The sequence below is a fragment of the Myxine glutinosa genome, assembly GCF_964187855.1.
Source record: "Myxine glutinosa chromosome 6 unlocalized genomic scaffold, kmMyxGlut1.1 SUPER_6_unloc_1, whole genome shotgun sequence".
NCBI classification, from domain to species: domain Eukaryota; kingdom Metazoa; phylum Chordata; class Myxini; order Myxiniformes; family Myxinidae; genus Myxine; species Myxine glutinosa.
This window is the reverse complement of record NW_027616353.1, coordinates 249147-259623: the sequence shown is the minus strand read 5'-3', so window position 1 is coordinate 259623 and position 10477 is coordinate 249147. Positions and strand designations below refer to the sequence as shown.

The 10477-nt window shown below is 37.0% G+C and overlaps 1 long non-coding RNA gene across 2 annotated transcripts; it reads left to right on the top strand.

The window, feature by feature from the left end:
- The first annotated feature begins 8193 nt into the window (after positions 1–8193).
- LOC144888905 (uncharacterized) lies at positions 8194–9960 on the top strand. 2 transcript variants are annotated; one of them, XR_013621461.1, is made up of 3 exons: positions 8194–8260; positions 8448–8946; positions 9850–9960. It is a non-coding gene; the product is annotated as an uncharacterized LOC144888905 (long non-coding RNA). The 2 variants fall into 2 exon arrangements; XR_013621462.1 differs by lacking the exon at positions 8194–8260 and adding an exon at positions 8273–8447 and having other exon boundaries at positions 8529–8946.
- The last annotated feature ends 517 nt before the right edge of the window (positions 9961–10477 follow it).

Sequence of the window (10477 nt, the reverse complement as noted above, 5' to 3'; positions counted from 1 at the left end):
TTTTAATTTCGTGGTGGTGAGGTCTTTTTAATTTCGTGGTGGTGAGATGTTTTTATTACGTGTTTTTATGGCTGTGAGGTGTTTTTAATTTCGTGGTGGTGATGTGTTTTTAATTTCGTGGCTGTTAGGTGTTTTTAATTTCATGGCTGTGAGGTGTTTTTAATTTCATGGCTGTGAGGTGTTTTTATATTCGTGGCTGTGAGGTGTTTTTAATTTCGTGGCTGTGAGGTGTTTTAAATTTCGTGGTGGTGAGGTGTTTATAATTTCGTGGTGGTGATGTGTTTTCAATTTCGTGGTGGTGAGGTCTTTTTCATTTTGTGGTGGTGAGGTGTGTTTATTACGTGTTTTATGGCTGTGAGGTGTTTTTAATTTCGTGGTGGTGAGGTGTTTTAAATTTTGTGGTGGTGAGGTGTTTTTAATTTCGTGGTGGTGAGGTGTTTTGATTACGTGTTTTATGATTGTGAGGTGTTTTAAATTTTGTGGTGGTGATGTGTTTTTTATTTCGTGGCCGTGAGGTGTTTTTCATTTCGTGGCTGTGAGGTGTTTTTAATTTCGTGGCTGTGAGTTGTTTTTCATTTCGTGGCTGTGAGGTGTTTTTATTTCGTGGCTGTGAGGTGTTTTTCATTTCGTGGCTGTGAGGTGTTTTTAATTTTGTGGCTGTGAGGTGTTTTTAATTTCGTGGCTGTGAGGTGTTTTTAATTTCGTGGCTGTGAGGTGTTTTTATAACATGTTTTATGGCTGTGAGGTGTTTTTAATTTCGTGGTGGTGAGGTGTTTTTATTACGTGGTGGTGAGGTGTTTTTATTACTCGATTTATGGCTGTGATGTGTTTTAAATTACTTGGTGGTGAGGTGTTTTTAATTTCGTGGTGGTGAAGTGTTTTTATTACGTGTTTTATGGCTGTGAGGTGTTTTAATTTTGTGGTGGTGAGGTGTTTTTAATTTCGTGGCTGTGATGTGTTTTTAATTTCGTGGCTGTGAGGTATTTTTATTTTTGTGGCTGTGAGGTGTTTTTATTACGTGTTTTATCGCTGTGAGGTGTTTTCAATTTTGTGGTGGTGAGGTGTTTTTAATTTCGTGGTGGTGAGGTGTTTTTATTACGTGTTTTATGGCTGTGAGGTGTTTTTAATTTCGTGGTGGTGAGGTCTTTTTAATTTCGTGGCTGTGTTGTGTTTTTAATTTCGTGGATGTGAGGTGTTTTTAATTTCGTGGCTGTGAGGTGTTTTTAATTTCGTGGCTGTGAGGTGTTTTTAATTTCGTGGCTATGAGGTGTTTTTATTACGTGTTTTATGGCTGTGAGGTGTTTTTAATTTCGTGGTGGTGATGTGTTTTTATTACGTATTTTATGGCTGTGATGTGTTTTAATTTTGTGGTGGTGAGGTGTTTTTAATTTCGTGGCTATGAGGTGTTTTTATTACGTGTTTTATGGCTGTGAGGTGTTTTTAATTTCGTGGTGGTGAGGTGTTTTTATTGCGTGTTTTATGGCTGTGATGTTTTTATTACATGTTTTATGGCTGTGAGGTGTTTTTATTACGTGTTTTATGGCTGTGAGGTGTTTTCAATTTTGTGGTGGTGAGGTGTTTTAAATTACTTGGTGGTGAGGTGTTTTTATTGCGCGTTTTATGGCTGTGAGGTGTTTTCAATTTTGTGGTGGTGAGGTGTTTTAAATTACTTGGTGGTGAGGTGTTTTTATTGCGTGTTTTATGGCTGTGAGGTGTTTTTAATTTCGTGGCTGTGAGGTGTTTTTAATTTCGTGGCTGTGAGGTGTTTTTAATTTCGTGGCGGTGAGGTGTTTTTATTACGTGTTTTATGGCTGTGATGTGTTTTTAATTTTGTGGTGGTGAGGTGTTTTTAATTTCGTGGCTGTGAGGTGTTTTTAATTTCGTGGCTGTGAGTTGTTTTTAATTTCGTGGCTGTGAGGTGTTTTTATTACGTGTTTTATCACTGTGAGGTGTTTTCAATTTTGTGGTGGTGAGGTGTTTTTAATTTCGTGGTGGTGAGGTGTTTTTATTACGTGTTTTATGGCTGTGAGGTGTTTTTAATTTCGTGGTGGTGAGGTGTTTTTAATTTCGTGGTGGTGAGGTGTTTTTATTATGTGTTTTATGGCTGTGAGGTGTTTTTAATTGCGTGGTGGTGAGGTTTTTAATTTCGTGGTGGTGAGGTGTTTTATTACGTGTTTTATGGCTGTGAGGTGTTTTTAATTTCGTGGCTGTGAGGTGTTTTTAATTTCGTGGTTGTGAGGTGTTTTTAATTTCGTGGCTGTGAGGTGTTTTTAATTTCGTGGCTGTGAGGTGTTTTTAATTTCGTGGCTATGAGGTGTTTTTATTTCGTGTTTTATGGCTGTGAGGTGTTTTTAATTTCGTGGTGGTAAGGTGTTTTTATTGCATGTTTTATGGATGTGAGGTGTTTTAAATTACTTGGTGGTGAGGTCTTTTTAATTTCGTGGTGGTGAGATGTTTTTATTACGTGTTTTATGGCTGTGAGGTGTTTTTAATTTCGTGGTGGTGAGGTGTTTTTAATTTCGTGGCTGTGAGGTGTTTTTAATTTCGTGGCTGTGAGGTGTTAATTTCGTGGCTGTGAGGTGTTTTTAATTTCGTGGTGATGAGGTGTTTATAATTTTGTGGTGGTGAGGTGTTTTAAATTTTGTGGTGGTGAGTTGTTTTTAATTTCGTGGTGGTGAGGTATTTTTATTCCTTTTTATGGCTGTGAGGTGTTTTAAATTTTGTGGTGGTGAGGTGTTTTTAATTTCGTGGTGGTGAGGTGTTTTTATTATGTTTTATGATTGTGAGGTGTTTCAAATTTTGTGGTGGTGAGGTGTTTTTAATTTCGTGGTGGTGAGGTGTTTTTATTACGTGTTTTATGATTGTGAGGTGTTTTAAATTTTGTGGTGGTGATGTGTTTTTTATTTCGTGGCTGTGAGGTGTTTTTCATTTCGTGGCTGTGAGGTGTTTTTAATTTCATGGCTGTGAGGTGTTTTTCATTTCGTGGCTGTGAGGTGTTTTTAATTTCGTGGCTGTGAGGTGTTTTTAATTTCGTGGCTGTGAGGTGTTTTTAATTTCGTGGCTGTGAGGTGTTTTTAATTTCGTGGCTGTGAGGTGTTTTTAATTTCGTGGCTGTGAGGTGTTTTTATTACATGTTTTATGGCTGTGTGTGTTTTCAATTTTGTGGTGGTGAGGTATTTTTAATTTCGTGGTCATGAGGTGTTTTTATTGTGTGTTTTATGGCTGTGAGGTGTTTTCAATTTTGAGGTGGCGAGGTGTTTTTAATTTCATGGTCGTGAGGTGTTTTTATTGCGTGTTTTATGGCTGTCAGGTGTTTTCAATTTTGTGGTGGTGATGTTTTTAATTTTGTGGTGGTGAAGTGTTTTTATTACGTGTTTTATGGCTGTGAGGTGTTTTAAATGACTTGGTGGTGAGGTGTTTTTAATTTTGTGGTGGTGAAGTATTTATTACGTGTTTTATGGCTGTGAGGTGTTTTTATTACATGTTTTATGGCTGTGAGGTGTTTTTATTACATGTTTTATGGCTGTGAGGTGTTTTTATTACGTGTTTTATGGCTGTGGGGTGCTTTCAATTTTGTGGTGGTGAGGTGTTTTAAATTACTTGGTGGTGAGGTGTTTTTATTGCATGTTTTATGGCTGGGAGGTGTTTTAAATTACTTGGTGGTGAGGTGTTTTTATTGCGTGTTTTATAGCTGTGAGGTGTTTTAAATGACTTGGTGGTGAGGTGTTTTTATTACGTGTTTTATAGCTGTGAGGTGCTTTTAATTTTGTGGTGGTGAGGTGTTTTTAATTTTGTGGTGGTGAGGTGTTTTTAATTTCGTTGTGGTGAGGTGTTTTTATTACGTGTTTTATGGCTGAGGTGTTTTAAATTTTGTGGTGGTGAGTTGTTTTTAATTTCGTGGTGGTGAGGTGTTTTTATTCCTTTTTATGGTTGTGAGGTGTTTTAGATTTTGTGGTGGTGAGGTGTTTTTAATTTCGTGGTGGTGAGGTGTTTTTATTATGTTTTATGATTGTGAGGTGTTTCAAATTTTGTGGTGGTGAGGTGTTTTTAATTTCGTGGTGGTGAGGTGTTTTTATTACGTGTTTTATGATTGTGAGGTGTTTTAAATTTTGTGGTGGTGATGTGTTTTTTATTTCGTGGCTGTGAGGTGTTTTTAATTTCGTGGCTATGAGGTGTTTTTATTACGTGTTTTATGGCTGTGAGGTGTTTTTAATTTCGTGGTGGTGAGGTGTTTTTATTGCGTGTTTTATGGCTGTGATGTTTTTATTACATGTTTTATGGCTGTGAGGTGTTTTTATTACGTGTTTTATGGCTGTGAGGTGTTTTCAATTTTGTGGTGGTGAGGTGTTTTAAATTACTTGGTGGTGAGGTGTTTTTATTGCGCGTTTTATGGCTGTGAGGTGTTTTCAATTTTGTGGTGGTGAGGTGTTTTAAATTACTTGGTGGTGAGGTGTTTTTATTGCGTGTTTTATGGCTGTGAGGTGTTTTTAATTTCGTGGCTGTGAGGTGTTTTTAATTTCGTGGCTGTGAGGTGTTTTTAATTTCGTGGCGGTGAGGTGTTTTTATTACGTGTTTTATGGCTGTGATGTGTTTTTAATTTTGTGGTGGTGAGGTGTTTTTAATTTCGTGGCTGTGAGGTGTTTTTAATTTCGTGGCTGTGAGTTGTTTTTAATTTCGTGGCTGTGAGGTGTTTTTATTACGTGTTTTATCACTGTGAGGTGTTTTCAATTTTGTGGTGGTGAGGTGTTTTTAATTTCGTGGTGGTGAGGTGTTTTTATTACGTGTTTTATGGCTGTGAGGTGTTTTTAATTTCGTGGTGGTGAGGTGTTTTTAATTTCGTGGTGGTGAGGTGTTTTTATTATGTGTTTTATGGCTGTGAGGTGTTTTTAATTGCGTGGTGGTGAGGTTTTTAATTTCGTGGTGGTGAGGTGTTTTATTACGTGTTTTATGGCTGTGAGGTGTTTTTAATTTCGTGGCTGTGAGGTGTTTTTAATTTCGTGGTTGTGAGGTGTTTTTAATTTCGTGGCTGTGAGGTGTTTTTAATTTCGTGGCTGTGAGGTGTTTTTAATTTCGTGGCTATGAGGTGTTTTTATTTCGTGTTTTATGGCTGTGAGGTGTTTTTAATTTCGTGGTGGTAAGGTGTTTTTATTGCATGTTTTATGGATGTGAGGTGTTTTAAATTACTTGGTGGTGAGGTCTTTTTAATTTCGTGGTGGTGAGATGTTTTTATTACGTGTTTTATGGCTGTGAGGTGTTTTTAATTTCGTGGTGGTGAGGTGTTTTTAATTTCGTGGCTGTGAGGTGTTTTTAATTTCGTGGCTGTGAGGTGTTAATTTCGTGGCTGTGAGGTGTTTTTAATTTCGTGGTGATGAGGTGTTTATAATTTTGTGGTGGTGAGGTGTTTTAAATTTTGTGGTGGTGAGTTGTTTTTAATTTCGTGGTGGTGAGGTATTTTTATTCCTTTTTATGGCTGTGAGGTGTTTTAAATTTTGTGGTGGTGAGGTGTTTTTAATTTCGTGGCTGTGAGGTGTTTTTAATTTCGTGGCTGTGAGGTGTTTTAAATTTCGTGTTGGTGAGGTGTTTATAATTTCGTGGCTGTGAGGTGTTTTTAATTTCGTGGCTGTGAGGTGTTTTTAATTTCGTGGCTGTGAGGTGTTTTTATTACATGTTTTATGGCTGTGTGTGCTTTCAATTTTGTGGTGGTGAGGTATTTTTAATTTCGTGGTCATGAGGTGTTTTTATTGTGTGTTTTATGGCTGTGAGGTGTTTTCAATTTTGAGGTGGCGAGGTGTTTTTAATTTCATGGTCGTGAGGTGTTTTTATTGCGTGTTTTATGGCTGTCAGGTGTTTTCAATTTTGTGGTGGTGATGTTTTTAATTTTGTGGTGGTGAAGTGTTTTTATTACGTGTTTTATGGCTGTGAGGTGTTTTAAATGACTTGGTGGTGAGGTGTTTTTAATTTTGTGGTGGTGAAGTATTTATTACGTGTTTTATGGCTGTGAGGTGTTTTTATTACATGTTTTATGGCTGTGAGGTGTTTTTATTACATGTTTTATGGCTGTGAGGTGTTTTTATTACGTGTTTTATGGCTGTGGGGTGCTTTCAATTTTGTGGTGGTGAGGTGTTTTAAATTACTTGGTGGTGAGGTGTTTTTATTGCATGTTTTATGGCTGGGAGGTGTTTTAAATTACTTGGTGGTGAGGTGTTTTTATTGCGTGTTTTATAGCTGTGAGGTGTTTTAAATGACTTGGTGGTGAGGTGTTTTTATTACGTGTTTTATAGCTGTGAGGTGCTTTTAATTTTGTGGTGGTGAGGTGTTTTTAATTTTGTGGTGGTGAGGTGTTTTTAATTTCGTTGTGGTGAGGTGTTTTTATTACGTGTTTTATGGCTGAGGTGTTTTAAATTTTGTGGTGGTGAGTTGTTTTTAATTTCGTGGTGGTGAGGTGTTTTTATTCCTTTTTATGGCTGTGAGGTGTTTTAAATTTTGTGGTGGTGAGGTGTTTTTAATTTCGTGGTGGTGAGGTGTTTTTATTATGTTTTATGATTGTGAGGTGTTTCAAATTTTGTGGTGGTGAGGTGTTTTTAATTTCGTGGTGGTGAGGTGTTTTTATTACGTGTTTTATGATTGTGAGGTGTTTTAAATTTTGTGGTGGTGATGTGTTTTTTATTTCGTGGCTGTGAGGTGTTTTTCATTTCGTGGCTGTGAGGTGTTTTTAATTTCATGGCTGTGAGGTGTTTTTCATTTCGTGGCTGTGAGGTGTTTTTAATTTCGTGGCTGTGAGGTGTTTTTAATTTCGTGGCTGTGAGGTGTTTTTAATTTCGTGGCTGTGAGGTGTTTTTAATTTCGTGGCTGTGAGGTGTTTTTAATTTCGTGGCTGTGAGGTGTTTTTATTACATGTTTTATGGCTGTGTGTGTTTTCAATTTTGTGGTGGTGAGGTATTTTTAATTTCGTGGTCATGAGGTGTTTTTATTGTGTGTTTTATGGCTGTGAGGTGTTTTCAATTTTGAGGTGGCGAGGTGTTTTTAATTTCATGGTCGTGAGGTGTTTTTATTGCGTGTTTTATGGCTGTCAGGTGTTTTCAATTTTGTGGTGGTGATGTTTTTAATTTTGTGGTGGTGAAGTGTTTTTATTACGTGTTTTATGGCTGTGAGGTGTTTTAAATGACTTGGTGGTGAGGTGTTTTTAATTTTGTGGTGGTGAAGTATTTATTACGTGTTTTATGGCTGTGAGGTGTTTTTATTACATGTTTTATGGCTGTGAGGTGTTTTTATTACATGTTTTATGGCTGTGAGGTGTTTTTATTACGTGTTTTATGGCTGTGGGGTGCTTTCAATTTTGTGGTGGTGAGGTGTTTTAAATTACTTGGTGGTGAGGTGTTTTTATTGCATGTTTTATGGCTGGGAGGTGTTTTAAATTACTTGGTGGTGAGGTGTTTTTATTGCGTGTTTTATAGCTGTGAGGTGTTTTAAATGACTTGGTGGTGAGGTGTTTTTATTACGTGTTTTATAGCTGTGAGGTGCTTTTAATTTTGTGGTGGTGAGGTGTTTTTAATTTTGTGGTGGTGAGGTGTTTTTAATTTCGTTGTGGTGAGGTGTTTTTATTACGTGTTTTATGGCTGAGGTGTTTTAAATTTTGTGGTGGTGAGTTGTTTTTAATTTCGTGGTGGTGAGGTGTTTTTATTCCTTTTTATGGCTGTGAGGTGTTTTAAATTTTGTGGTGGTGAGGTGTTTTTAATTTTGTGGTGGTGAGGTGTTTTTATTATGTTTTATGATTGTGAGGTGTTTCAAATTTTGTGGTGGTGAGGTGTTTTTAATTTCGTGGTGGTGAGGTGTTTTTATTACGTGTTTTATGATTGTGAGGTGTTTTAAATTTTGTGGTGGTGATGTGTTTTTTATTTCGTGGCTGTGAGGTGTTTTTAATTTCATGGCTGTGAGGTGTTTTTCATTTCGTGGCTGTGAGGTGTTTTTAATTTCGTGGCTGTGAGGTGTTTTTAATTTCGTGGCTGTGAGGTGTTTTTAATTTCGTGTTTTGTCGCTGTGAGGTGTTTTCAATTTTGTGGTGGTGAGGTGTTTTTAATTTCGTGGTGGTGAGGTGTTTTTATTACGTGTTTTATGGCTGTGAGGTGTTTTTAATTTCGTGGTGGTGAGGTGTTTTTCTTACGTGTTTTATGGCTGTGAGGTGTTTTTAATTTCGTGGTGGTGAGGTGTTTTTATTACGTGTTTTATGGCTGTGAGGTGTTTTTAATTTCGTGGTGGCGAGGTGTTTTTAATTTCGTGGCTATGAGGTGTTTTTATTACGTGGTTTATGGCTGTGAGGTGTTTTTAATTTCGTGGCTGTGAGGTGTTTTTAATTTCGTGGCTGTGAGGTGTTTTTAATATCGTGGCTGTGAGGTGTTTTTAATTTCGTGGCTATGAGGTGTTTTTATTACGTGGTTTATGGCTGTGAGGTGTTTTTAATTTCGTGGTGGCGAGGTGTTTTTAATTTCGTGGCTATGAGGTGTTTTTATTACGTGGTTTATGGCTGTGAGGTGTTTTTAATTTCGTGGTGGTGAGGTGTTTTTATTGCGTGTTTTATGGCTGTGGGGTGTTTTAAATTACTTGGTGGTGAGGTCTTTTTAATTTTGTGGTGGTGAGGTGTGTTTATTACGTGTTTTATGGCTGTGAGGTGTTTTTAATTTCGTGGTGGTGAGGTGTTTTCAATTTTGTGGTGGTGAGGTGTTTTCAATTTTGTGGTGGTGAGGTATTTTTAATTTTGTGGCTATGAGGTGTTTTTAATTTCGTGGCGGTGAGGTGTTTTCAATTTTCTGGTGGTGAGGTATTTTTAATTTCGTGGTCATGTGGTGTTTTTATTGTGTGTTTTATGGCTGTGAGGTGTTTTCAATTTTGTGGTGGTGAGGTATTTTTAATTTTGTGGCTATGAGGTGTTTTTAATTTCGTGGCGGTGAGGTGTTTTCAATTTTGAGGTGGCGAGGTGTTTTTAATTTCATGGTCGTGAGGTGTTTTTATTGCGTGTTTTATGGCTGTCAGGTGTTTTCAATTTTGTGGTGGTGAGGTGTTTTTAATTTTGTGGTGGCGAAGTGTTTTTATTACGTGTTTTATGGCTCTGAGGTGTTTTAAATTACTTGGTGGTGAGGTGTTTTTAATTTTGTGGTGGTGAAGTGTTTTTATTATGTGTTTTATGGCTGTGAGGTGTTTTTATTACATGTTTTATGGCTGTGAGGTGTTTTAAATTACTTGGTGGTGAGGTGTTTTTATTGCGTGTTTTATGGCTGTGAGGTGTTTTTAATTTTGTGGTGGTGAGGTGTTTTTAATTTCGTTGTGGTGAGGTGTTTTTATTACGTGTTTTATGGCTGAGGTGTTTTAAATTTTGTGGTGGTGAGTTGTTTTTAATTTCGTGGTGGTGAGGTGTTTTTATTCCTTTTTTTGGCTGTGAGGTGTTTTAAATTTTGTGGTGGTGAGGTGTTTTTAATTTCGTGGTGGTGAGGTGTTTTTATTATGTTTTATGATTGTGAGGTGTTTTAAATTTTGTGGTGGTGAGGTGTTTTTAATTTTGTGGTGGTGAGGTGTTTTTATTACGTGTTTTATGATTGTGAGGTGTTTTAAATTTTGTGGTGGTGATGTTTTTTATTTCGTGGCTGTGAGGTGTTTTTCATTTCGTGGCTGTGAGGTGTTTTTAATTTCATGGCTGTGAGGTGTTTTTCATTTCGTGGCTGTGAGGTGTTTTTCATTTCGTGGCTGTGAGGTGTTTTTAATTTCGTGGCTGTGAGGTGTTTTTAATTTCGTGGCTGTGAGGTGTTTTTAATTTCGTGTTTTGTCGCTGTGAGGTGTTTTCAATTTTGTGGTGGTGAGGTGTTTTTAATTTCGTGGTGGTGAGGTGTTTTTATTACGTGTTTTATGGCTGTGATGTGTTTTTAATTTCGTGGCTGTGAGGTGTTTTTAATTTCGTGGTGTTGAGGTGTTTTTATTCCTTTTTATGGCTGTGAGGTGTTTTAAATTTTGTGGTGGTGAGGTGTTTTTTATTTCGTGGTGGTGAGGTGTTTTTATTATGTTTTATGATTGTGAGGTGTTTTAAATTTTGTGGTGGTGAGGTGTTTTTAATTTCGTGGTGGTGAGGTGTTTTTATTACGTGTTTTATGATTGTGAGGTGTTTTAAATTTTGTGGTGGTGATGTGTTTTTTATTTCGTGGCTGTGAGGTGTTTTTCATTTCGTGGCTGTGAGGTGTTTTTAATTTCATGGCTGTGAGGTGTTTTTCATTTCGTGGCTGTGAGGTGTTTTTAATTTCGTGGCTGTGAGGTGTTTTTAATTTCGTGGTGGTGAGGTGTTTTTAATTTCGTGGTGGTGAGGTGTTTTTATTCCGTGTTTTATGGCTGTGAGGTGTTTTTAATTTCGTGGCTGTGAGGTGTTTTTAATTTCGTGGTGTTGAGGTGTTTTTATTACGTGTTTTGTCGCTGTGAGGTGTTTTCAATTTTGTGGTGG